Genomic DNA, 12,571 nt, shown 5'->3' on the forward strand with positions numbered 1-12,571 from the left:
AGGGGTTTTAGTAACTTCAAACACAGTGACTTACAGTATATACGACCTTTTTATTTATAAGTACAGCAAATGCCTGTAAAGAAATCTAAGACTTTGACCTTTCCTGACATTAAAAGCCAGCCATCAATTACAGATTCAAGTGAAAAGTACCAACTGTTGCCAAGTTGAAAAAGCTACTACTGAAGACTATCTTCTGGCTCATTTAGCAAGCCACACAGCAGGTTGCTTCAGTCTCCAGAGTCAATTAATCATGCTCCCATTTACTGAATAAGTAGATGACATTTCTGTGCTGCTGCATCCTCCCTGGTGGTTGGTAAAATTGCACCTAGAATTTTTTCCACATTTAACACTTTTAATTGATCTGCTATGCCCCTCATCTGCTGCAGAAGCCTGGTTTTATTCATGTATCTGTGTTTGCAAGGACAGCCAAAGGTTTGTGAGGCAACACCGAGCAACCTTAAAGCTGCTGAGTTATCAGTACAGTAAGCCTGAGCTCACTGACAGAGAGGCTGAAGAGGCTTGACAGGTTATGTCAGGGCAGCAAATAAATGTTTGAATGGGAAAGTGGGCCCAAAGAAAGGAAGCATGCACAGCCAGACAAGCTGACACCTCCCAGATAATGGAGCTGCCAGAGCCTCTCCCACATTACATTTCACCTCACCAAAACACAATCACAAGAAAACACATCCACGTACACATGCTGACATGGTCCCATACACAGCACATACAACAGAAGTGTCACATGCATTCTTGAGGTTCCTGCTGAGCTCTTTAAGAACTGGATAGCTGAGATAAAGACGGAAAGAGAGAAAACATGAGGTTGGATCGGTGTGAGTAGAGAATGCTTCATTGATTAGTGGCTAAGGCATAGGGCTCCACTTGAAAACCAGCTCTCCTTTTCTGTGTACTGGTAGTCTCCCCTGTCAACTGTACAACCAGCCTGTAATTTGATAAATTGCTGGGCTGAGATGAAGTGAAAATGGGCTTGACAGCGCAGAGGCCTCCCACCCTCTGACACCGATCATCTGATCCTTTTTTACAGCACATTAAATATAGAATAGAGCTTCTTTCTTCCATGGCTTCATGCTCTAAGACATAATAACAATTTGTGTTGCGAAAAGAGTAGGATTAAAAAGCAAGGGGCCATGGCTGTCCCAACAGAATGATAGGAAAAGTGCAGACCTTTGGAAACAGTTTAAATTGGCCTTGAAACAATTGACAAAAGTGATCCATTACCTTCAAACCTTGTGTAACACATCATCAGAGTTTTATTTTTGGTTTTTTATTAGAGCATGATCCCAGAAAAGAGTACCAGAAAAGATGACAATGAATGTGTTCACAGTGAGAAATGCACACGGATCATATTATCTGGATAAAATAAGTGACTGAATCAAATCCAAAGCTGTTGATGTATGATTTGCTGTCCTCCATTATTGTCACAGTGGTGGACGGACTCAGGCACAGACTGAGGTAGCACGGTTCAACAACACTTAATTAATCACTCTGATGCACTATGTATGTACACGTGAAAGGGGGGACACCAGGGTCCCGGGGGTCAATAGGGGGGAAACACACGTCTTCACACTTGCTCCTCTCCTCGTCCAAACACTCCTCACACGAGCAACCCACTCACAGGGTCCAGGAATCAAAACGGGCGGGTCCAGATAAACCTATAAACATAGACGAGGGTAAGTCGGCGGCAAGCACGGGAACAACTAATTCACAATGAAGCCAGGCAATACTGATGAGGGTCACTCAGCCACTCATTCCAGTGACGAATAGCTCAGAGCCCCTGTTGGGTCTGTGTTTCCACAAGCCCCGCTAATTCTAGAGACTTATTCATCATGAAGAAAACAAGACAGTCGATCGATCCATTACTTGCGCAAGGGAGGCCTCGTCTGTGTCCAGCACGACAATGACCCCAATGGTGGCCTCCTCTCGCTGCCTTTTATTGACAATCTTCAAACAATAGTTTACAAAACACCTCCCCCTGCAACCCCCCTTTGGTTACATAGACAAGGCACTGTATGTAAGTGTGTGTGTGTGTGTGTGTGTGTGTGTGTGTGTGTGTGTGTTACCTCCTGCTGACCAAAGGGTCATAAACCCAGGAAGTTTACATCAAAAGAAACAGATCTTTCAGATAGGATGTATCTACAATAAAACCTCCCCCAGCACAGAGTGGTTGGAGAGGTGGTCAGGATCAAAGGGATGGCTTTGATCCTACTGCTTAAACTAAGACTGTACACATTTAAGAAACACAATGGCAACATTCAACAATTAGACTTAACAGCCCCAGCCTTAAGAAGAGCCAGAGATCAATTGCAATTCACTCAAGATCAGCTGCAGGTGCGTGGGCCAAGGGCGGGAGCCCAATCAGAGCTCCGCCCAGGCAGACGGGTAGGAGGGAGAGAGAGAGAGAGAGAGAAACAACAAACACTTGTGGCCACACTGGGCTGGCCGGGGAGGCACAGGGACTATGACAATTATAGTTTAATGTCATAGCACACTAACATTTAGGTGAGGGATTCAGTGGCAACTTATTCTCTGATTAGAGAAAACTAGATAAGGTTTCTTTATCAGCTTTTGAGTGAATTGTAAATCTTTCATTTGATGCTCTTGATTCAATGAAATATATAAAAGATACCTTTTGCACCCCTTTTAGCACTTTTTCAGGTAACTATACATACATGTCTGCTAAAAAATGTTGTTGCTCATTAAAAAAAGAAAAACAAAGCAACCCTTGAGGCAGTCATTTCTTTTGTCTTTCTTTACTTTGTACATCAAACATGTGCAAAAATGACAACTCTGCAGTTTTGAGTTTCAACTCTTTCAACAATTCCTAAACACACAGAATCCAGCAACGCCAATAAATCCAAGCATTAGTTGTAGTTGATTTTTGTACTTTGACTTAAAATATGTAGACAAACTGTAATGCTGATTAAAATAATTAGATCACAATAGTTAAGGATATTCATCCTGAAAAGTATGTGAATATGTGCTTAATGGCCATTTATTCATTATTTGTAGTTTAACGTAACCAGTGAGCCCAACAGCATACACACCCATATGGAAAAGATATATATAAATCTTATAAAGTTTGTATCTGTCTTGTGTGAAACTTATAGGAAAAGTATACAAGAGTGAAAACAGATATAAGATCCCTTGAAAAATCATATAAATGAAACTTGTATGTTTTGTATACTTACTAAAACAATATATGAAAGTAATGAGAAAGTGGCCACTTTCATGAGTAAATCATATAAGCCTTATCGCTATATGAAGTAGGCCACATCTTATGCAAGTCTTTTATACGTTTTTACTATTTCTTTTCTTTAAGGGCACAGGTGTACAGCATTATGTACATTAGAGCTCCTAGTAGACTTTATTAATCGTACTTAACTCTATTAGACTTTGATAGACTTCATTGTACAATCCCTTGAGTAATCAGCACTGATACCTGCCTGGTGTCATGAATGGGAAAGGGTAAACCGATTCATTAGGGTCATTAGGTGGACACCCTGCGTCCTCAGTGTTTTGTTGATGTTATGCCCACAACACTTCCTGAGGGCTCAACAGCAAAACCTGGTGTCCCAGATGTGCCCCCCCCCCCCCCCTCCCATGCTATTACCCCTCAATGGTCATCACACTGCCCACTTGTAATTCTTTCTAGTATTTAAGAAGATGACCACAAAATAAGGTCTGACCTGAGATTAGTTTTTATTATCTCTGTTGGAAACACTAGTTTGTCATCGAGGTTGACCTGCAACTTCCAGTTAAGAAGGCTGATAATTTCACTGGGCATTCTCCTGCTCGCACAAAGGCAATGGTAATGGGCAGGCATTGGAGTGAATTGGTGGCAGATCTTCTTCCTTCTAGGATACATGGCAGTTGTCTCAAAACCTGGTTGTTCTCCAGGTATGGTGGCCTTGGGACAGTCAGCCAGTAAGGATCTGCCTAGAGTTGCTGAAGTTTGGCACAAACCACAAGTAGGATCTTTTTGGGGGTGTAGGAATTACATTATTGGTGGTTCTGATTTTAAAGCTGATTCTGGTTCATTGTGACTCCCAGAAATCTTTCTAGGTGAAGTTTCGATGTTCCAGGTTTTCCCACTTTGTCTCCTGGCCCTGATTGGATTGTATAACTGCCTTTCTGCATCGTTCTCGACCTTCTTGACACCAAACCTGTTCAATTACCAGTCTTCTTGTCTGGATGGATGCAAAAATCTGATCAGAATCTGAATCAGAAAGACTTTATTGATCCCCAAGGGGCAATTAAGAGTGTGTGTGTGTCCTGATGTGTGGAGAGTGGGAAGACAAGATTATTTCCAGATGATGAAAAGTGAGACTTTGGATGGGTGGCTGATACACTTGGAGCCTGAAGCAGGAAGATAGAAGACCAAGGTAAGTTAAGGGGAAAAAAGCTAAACTGAGCCAAACTAGATATCACTAAAGTTTCTGTAATAAATTGATGTGAGTGGGTGTTGATCCAGGCCTTTTGTTTGCAAGATGGGGTCCTAAGATGGGAGGCAGGTGCATCAGCCAGTGTTTCAGCCAGCAGGTAGGACCCTCTTCTAGGAAGACCTTGTAGGCAGGTGGGTACCATGTACATGAAGCAGGGACAGAGGAGAGAAAGACAGAGAGCGGCAGAAAAAAAGAGAGAAGGAAAGAGCCAGGCCACCAAAAAAAAAAAAAAAAATCAAATAGGATGTAAATAAGGTGGTAAATAAGGAAAGGTTGGAGATTACTCAGAGTTATTCATCTAGGAACCAGGAATGTTGGTTCCTAGTTGTAGTCCACATGATACCTCTGATCCACACAAATCCCAAGACCCATGGTTCCACAGAAGAACAATGGCAACACCATCAGTATACCTGTTGCAACCATTTTCTCACATGACTAATGTAGGTCATGTAATACAATTCATTCAGCCCACCTTCCTCCACGGGCACGTTCTAATACTTGCATGTCCTTTCACAGATGTCCTAACACAAGTCAAACACAGATTTGAAATTTTCAGCAATTTGTTCTTCATTTGCTCTTCTTTAGGATCAAGACATGAGCTAGTCTTTTCTCCCCACCATTCAGCTGTGGAGACCCAAAACGCTGCTGCCAGATCACTAGTTTTCCTTTTTTGGACTACTTTTGATAGGGACTAACACCGCTGCACCGACCCACTCACATCCCTATTAGACTTTGACCCTTGTCAAAGTTCCTCCTTGCTCTTGTCCATTTTTCTTGCTTTCAAAACATCAGCTTCAAGAACTGTTCATCTGTTGCTTGGTATATCCTATCTCTTGACAGGTGCCACTCTTGTTCTACTTCACTTGTCACTGTTTTTTATATTGTGGCCAACAGATCTATACTGCATGTTTGCCTGGGCTGGAAGAGAGATACAGAGATACTTAAGCCAGTAGACGCTCATTGAAGTTTTTCTTTTCCTATTTTGTTTAATCTCCCTTAGAAACAACTAAAATATTTGCTACTCGGAGCTGTAAGACTGTTAAACAATGCAGTCAAGTTAAAAACTCCTACCACCGTGTGAGTCAACATTTCTCTGAACGTTATCGAGAATAAAAGGGAAAGAAAATATTGTTTAAAAATGGTTAAAAGATTTAAGTGTTGGAAACTAGTGCATTATACTGCACAGGTTTTCCAGTAACAGTTGGGTCTTCTGGTTGTCACTGTAAGCCGGCTATGGCAGGGACAACAGTATGCTCTTTTGCATACACAAAAGCAATGTCAGAGGGACTTTATGCATTTTAACAGCTGGATATCTTTCACTTTTAAAATATGCCATTTAATTACCGACTGGCAGCGTTCTTTTAATATAGTCTTGCTATGCTTTAACACAACATACTGTATGTTGTTGGTGATACATACATTTAAATAGACTCTGAGTCCTGGTTATTACTATTGTGGCACATATAGAAACTGTAAGAAAACTAGATTATTCTAGTGGACATTGTGCTTTGAGAAAAATTAATTACCTGTATAAATATATTCACATCTAAAGCCAGCATATTTACATTTTACTGTTCACATAACATAATGGAGTTAGGGGAAATGTATTTGCCACTGAAGGCTTGTGATAGAAATATATGCTCTACCCAAGAGTGCTGATAACAAACTCTAAAACTGTTTGTGTGTTTTCTGTTTCCTCCTGCTGGCATTGTTTATTTTGAAGCTCTTCGACTGGGAAAGCGTTGGCCAACATTTTTTCATCTGACTCTACACAAAACAAACACACACTTGGATTACAACTATGCCTACTTAGCACGTGAACAATAGCAGACAGAAGAAAACTAGCTGCGTCCAATTTTGTTGGACTGCTTTAACCCTAATCTATCCAAGGAATGCTGACTAAATTTGCTGTGTACAATTGTTTTTTTTTTTTTATTGTAGTTGCAATTGAAGCAGATTTAGAAATACGTTTTGTGTGTCCACACTTACAAGGCAAATACTGAGATGCAGTCTACAGCACTTTTTTCAAACCTCAGGTGATTTTTTTGTAAGTATCAGACCCATTAAACACTGACAGGGTAAGAAGCTTCCAGGCAAATCTTTTCTTTTTAATTTAACAGATGTTTGACAGGTAATGGAAAATATCCATTATTAATGCAGTTTGGGATGACATAGTATATGCTAAAGGGGGCCAGGGAACATTAGCATGAATAATATTTGTCAGCAGGTGACAAGTGCAATGACACTACAAGTTCAGAAGCCATTTAAAAACCAAAACAATAATTTTGCAGTATTACATAAATTACCCTGGTGTACTTAAGAACCTTCACTTTCTGTACAAATATATGACAACAGTGTCAGAAAGTGTGAGAGAATGTGCTTGACAGTGAAAGAGAGAGAGAGAGAGAGAGGGGCATGGGAGAGAGCAAAGATAAAAAAGAGTTGAAGTTTAAGGGCCATAGAGAAAATCATCCATCCATTTTCTTAACCGCTTATCCAATTCAGTGCCACAGGGGGGGTTGGAGTCTATCCCAGCTGTCACTGGCCAAAAGGCACGGTACATCCTGCACTACTCCAGGGCCAACACAGAGAGGCAGATGGACTGTCATTTATACTCTCAGTCACACAAGTAGCCCAATAAGAATCACCAGTTAACCCAACATCCATGTCTCTGGACTGTGAACCAGGAATCCTCTTCCTGTGAGACAACAATACTAACCATTGCACCAACATGGCAAATGCAGAATTGGCAACCCAGTGCGGGGCCATTTAATCTGACGCAAAGCAACAACATATTTCTCAGTCTCCTTCTCACTCTCTCTCTCCCCCTCTCTTTCTCTCTCTCTCACTCACTCTCACACACACACACACACACACACACACACACACACACACACACACACACACACACACTCATTTTCACATCTTAATGAGGACATCTAATTGCCATAATGCTTTCCCTAGGTACTTACCCTAACCTTAACCATCAAAAATAAATGCCTAAACCTAACCATAACCTAATTGTAACCCTGACCCTAAAACCACATTTTGAGTCTCAAAAATTCCTACAAACTTGTGGGACAGGCATTTTGTCCTCATAAGTTACTGTTGGTCCCAACACGGTCCCCACAAGTATAGTGGCATGCCAGTTTTTTCTGTCCTCACAAAGATGTTTAAACATGCGCGAGCACACACACACACACAACCCCGTTCAGCTATCTTAGTGAGGACCTTCATTGACATAATGGTTTCCCTAGCCCCTAACCCTAACCATTAACCCCTAACCCTATACCTAACCATAAACTAATTGTAACCCTGAGGTGTGTGTGTGTGTGTTCCTGTCTAGCTATCATTGTGAGGACCAAAATCTGCATTCTACTATACTTGTGAGAACCAACAGTCACTTGTGAGGACACACTTGCTGGTCCTCACAAGTTTGAAGGCCTTTTTCAGGCTCAAAAAGTGGTTAGCTTAACAAAACAGTTTCCCACTTTGCCTCACTAGATGGCGATGTGTCTGGATCATGTTTACGTATCGTTTCTTTGCATGATACAGCTTCTGCCTGCATTTGTGGAAGGGTTCCTGAGTCTGTGAGGTCATTTCCATGACAGAATCATGCTTGCTTTTATTGCAGTGCTGTAGAGTGGCCAATGATCACAGGCGTCTAATATTGATTTTCAGTCTTCCCATATGGAAAAGAAATATAGTAAAAACTTATATGTGATTACTCATGAAAGTGGCCACTTTCATGAGTAAATCATATAAGGCTTACATGATTTACTCATGAAAGTGGCCACTTTCTCATTACTTTCATACATTGTTTTAGTAAGTATCGAAAACATACAAGTTCCATCCATCCATCTTCATCCGCTTTGTCCGGGGCCGGGTCGCGGGGGCAGCAGCCTAAGCAAAGAGGCCCAGACCTCCCTCTCCCCAGCCACCTCCTCCAGCTTATCCGGGGGAATACCAAGGCGTTCCCAGGCCAGCCGAGAGATATAATCTCTCCAGCGTGTCCTGGGTCTGCCCCGGGGCCTCCTCCCGGTGGGACATGCCTGGAACACCTCACCCAGGAGGTGCCCAGGGGGCATCCTTGTCAGATGCCCGAACCACCTCAGCTGGCTCCTTTCGATGTGGAGCAGCAGCTGCTCTACTCTGAGCCCCTCCCGGATGGCCGAACTTCTCACCCTATCTCTAAGGGAGAGGCCAGCCACCCTTCGGAGGAAGCTCATTTCTGCCGCTTGTATCCGCGATCTCGTTCTTTCGGTCACTACCCACAGCTTGTGGCCATAGGTGAGGGTAGGGACGTAGATCGACCGGTAAATTGAGAGCTTCGCTTTTACACTCAGCTCCCTCTTCACCACGACGGACCGGTGCAGCGTCCGCATTACTGCAGCTGCAGCCCCAATCCGTCTGTCGATCTCCGGCTCCCTTCTCCCATCACTCGCGAACAAGACCCCGAGATACTTGAACTCCTCCACTTGGGGCAGGAACTCATCCCCGACCCGGAGTGGGCACTCCACCCTTTTCCGGCTGAGAACCATGGCCTCAGATTTGGAGGTGCTGATCCTCATTCCAGCTGCTTCACACTCGGCTGCGAACCGTTCCAGTGCGAGCTGGAGGCCCTCACCCAATGAAGCCAACAGAACCACATCATCTGCAAAAATCAGAGATGAGATTCTGAGGCCACCAAAGCGAAAGCCCTCCGCCACTTGGCTGCGCCTAGAAATCCTGTCCATAAAAATTATGAACAGAACCGGAGACAAAGGGCAGCCCTGGCGGAGCCCATCACCCACCGGGAACGAGTCCGACTTATTGCCTGCAATGCGAACCAAGCTCTTGCAACGGTTGTATAGGGATCGAATGGCCCGTAGCAATGGGCCAGACACCCCATATTCCCGCAACACCTCCCACAGGACACCCCGAGGGACACGGTCGAATGCCTTCTCCAAGTCCACAAAACACATGTAGACTGGTTGGGCAAACTCCCATGCACCCTCAAGTATCCTGGAGAGGATAAAGAGCTGGTCCAGTGTTCCGCGACCAGGACGAAAACCGCATTGTTCCTCCTGTATCCGAGGTTCGACTAACAGACGAACTCTCCTTTCCAGCACTCTGGCATAGACTTTCCCAGGGAGGCTGAGGAGTGTGATCCCCCTGTAGTTGGAACACACCCTCCGGTCCCCTTTCTTAAAGATGGGGACCACCACCCCGGTCTGCCAGTCCACAGGTACTGCCCCTGATCTCCACGCAACATTGCAGAGGCGTGTCAACCAGGACAGCCCTACAACGTCCAGAGCCTTCAGGAACTCGGGGCGGACCTCATCAACACCAGGGGCTCTGCCACCAAGGAGTTGTTTAACTGCCTCAGTGACCTCGCCCCCGGAAATTGGCGGGTCATTCCCCTCATCCCCAGACTCTGCTTCCTCCTCGGAAGACGTGTCAGTGGGATTAAGGAGGTCCTCGAAGTATTCCTTCCACCGCCTGACAATTTTCTCAGTCGACGTCAGCAGCGCTCCGCCAGCACTATACACAGTGCAGGTAGAGCACCGCTTTCCCCTCCTGAGACGTCTGACGGTTTGCCAGAATCTCTTCGAGGCAGTCCGAAAGTCTTTTTCCATGGCCTCTCCGAACTCCTCCCACACCCGAGTTTTTGCTTCAGCCACTGCCCGAGCCGCATTCCGCTTGGCCTGTCGATACCTGTCGGCTGCCTCCGGAGTCCCACAGGCTAACCAAGCCCGATAGGACTCCTTCTTCAGCCTGGTGGCTCCCTTCACCTCTGGTGTCCACCATTTGGTTCGGGGATTACCACCACGGCAGGCACCAACCACCTTGCGGCCGCAGCTCAATGCAGCAGCTTCGGCAATGGAGACGCTGAACATGGTCCATTCGGACTCAATGTCCCCAGTCTCCCTCGGAATGCTGTTGAAGCTCTGCCGGAGGTGTGCGTTGAAGATCTCGCGGACTGGGGCCTCTGCTAGACGTTCCCAGCACACCCTCACTACGCGTTTAGGTGCACCAGGTCTGTCCAGCGTCTTCCCCCGCCACCTGATCCAACTCACCACCAGGTGGTGATCAGTTGACAGCTCAGCCCCTCTCTTTACCCGAGTGTCCAGAACATATGGTCGCAGGTCTGCTGATACGATTACAAAATCGATCATCGACCTACGGCCTAGAGCGTCCTGGTGCCACGTGCACTTATGGACACTCTTATGTTCGAACAGGGTGTTTGTTATGGCCAAACTGTGATTAGCACAGAAGTCCAATAACAGAGCACCGCTCGGGTTCAGATCAGGGAGGCCGTTCCTCCCAATCACGCCCCTCCAGGTCTCGCTGTCGTTACCCACGTGAGCATTGAAGTCTCCCAGCAGGACAACAGAGTCTCCAGGTGGAGCACCCTCCAGCACCCCCCCAGGGACTCTAAGAAGGCTGGGTACTCTGAACTGCCACTCGGCGCATAAGCGCAGATGACAGTCAGGACCCGTTCCCCGACCCTAAGGCGCACGGAACAAACCCTCTCGTCCACCGGGAAAAACCCCAACGTACCGGCAGCAAGCCGAGGGGATATTAGGATAACCACCCCAGCCCGCCGCCTCTCACCAGGGGCAACTCCAGACTGAGACAGAGTCCAGCCCCTCTCCAGGAGACTGGTTCCAGAGCCCAAGCCATGTGTAGAGGTGAGCCCGACTATATCTAGCCGGTACCTCTCAACCTCACGCACTAACTCAGGCTCCTTCCCCACCAGAGAGGTGACATTCCATGTCCCTATTGCCAGTCTTGGCAGCCGGGGGTCAGTCCGCCAGGGCCTCCGCTCCTGGCCGCCACCCGGCACACAATGCACCCGACCCCTATGGCGCCTCCTGCGGGTGGTGGGCCTGCGGGAGGATGGGCCCATGTCTCCTCTTCGGGCTGTGCCCGGCCGGGCCCCATGGACTAAGGCCCGGCCACCAGACGCTCGCCCTCGGGCACCCTCCTCGGGCCTGGCTCCAGGGCGGGGCCCCGGTAACCCTATCCCAGGCAGGGTAAACTGTTCCCTCGGTGTCCTTTTCATAAGGGTCTTATGAATCGCTCTTTGTCTGGTCCCTCACCCAGGGCCAATTTGCCATGGGAGACCCTACCAGGGGGCAAAAGCCCCCAGACAACATAGCCCCTGGGATCCCTGTGACACACAAACCCCTCCACCACGATAAGGTAGCGATTCAAGGAGGAGCAAAACATACAAGTTTCATTATATAATTTTTCAAGGGATCTTATATCTGTTTTCACTCTTATATGCTTTTCATACAAGTTTCACACAAGACAGATACAAACTTTATAAGATTTATATGTATCTTTTCCATATGGGTTGTCCTTTGCACACAGAGATTTCTCCAAACTGCCTGAATCTTTCGATGATGTTACGTTGGTAAACAGCTACCAAACTTCACTTCTGAGAAACTCTTTTTATAACAACTCATGTTATACTGAATTTTTTATGTTATTTGGAAATAGTAGTTTAAATACAAATGCAAAGATTCAAATAAATGGTGTTGACACTGAAAGAGTCAGTGAAAATAAATTTCTGGGGGTAATAATAGATGAAAAACGTAACTGGAGAGCTCACGTAAGATATATTCATTCCAAAGTATCACGTAGCATTGCAATACTAAATAAGGCAAAACAGGTATTCGACAGAACATCACTTCATATTCTATACTGTTCACTGGTTTCACCATACTTAAGCTATTGTGCAGAGGTCTGGGGCAATAACTATAAAACCACATTACATTCACTTTTTACTCTTCAAAAAAAGCAATTCGAATCATCCACAATGCAGGTTATAGGGAACATACAAACTCACTATTTTTGCAGTCTGAAATAGTGAAAATTGACGATCTAGTGAAATTCCAAACAGCACAAATTCTATTCAAAGCAAAAAATAAAGAACTGCCAGGTAGGGATGGGTACCGATGGTTCTGACATAAACGGTAGTAACCAGACCGAAAAGCAGCGCACATTTCGGTGCTTTATTTCGGTGCTTTTTTTTCCTGAGCTGTGATACACTTTAGATTCTAGCCAATCATTTTACGTTTCCGAGGATAGTAGGCGGGGCCAGGTACATACGTTCTGTTAGA

The sequence above is a fragment of the Diplotaxodon limnothrissa genome, linkage group LG7, assembly GCF_057381915.1.
Source record: "Diplotaxodon limnothrissa isolate DT_005_m linkage group LG7, D_limnothrissa_male_GT1.1, whole genome shotgun sequence".
Taxonomy (NCBI): domain Eukaryota; kingdom Metazoa; phylum Chordata; class Actinopteri; order Cichliformes; family Cichlidae; genus Diplotaxodon; species Diplotaxodon limnothrissa.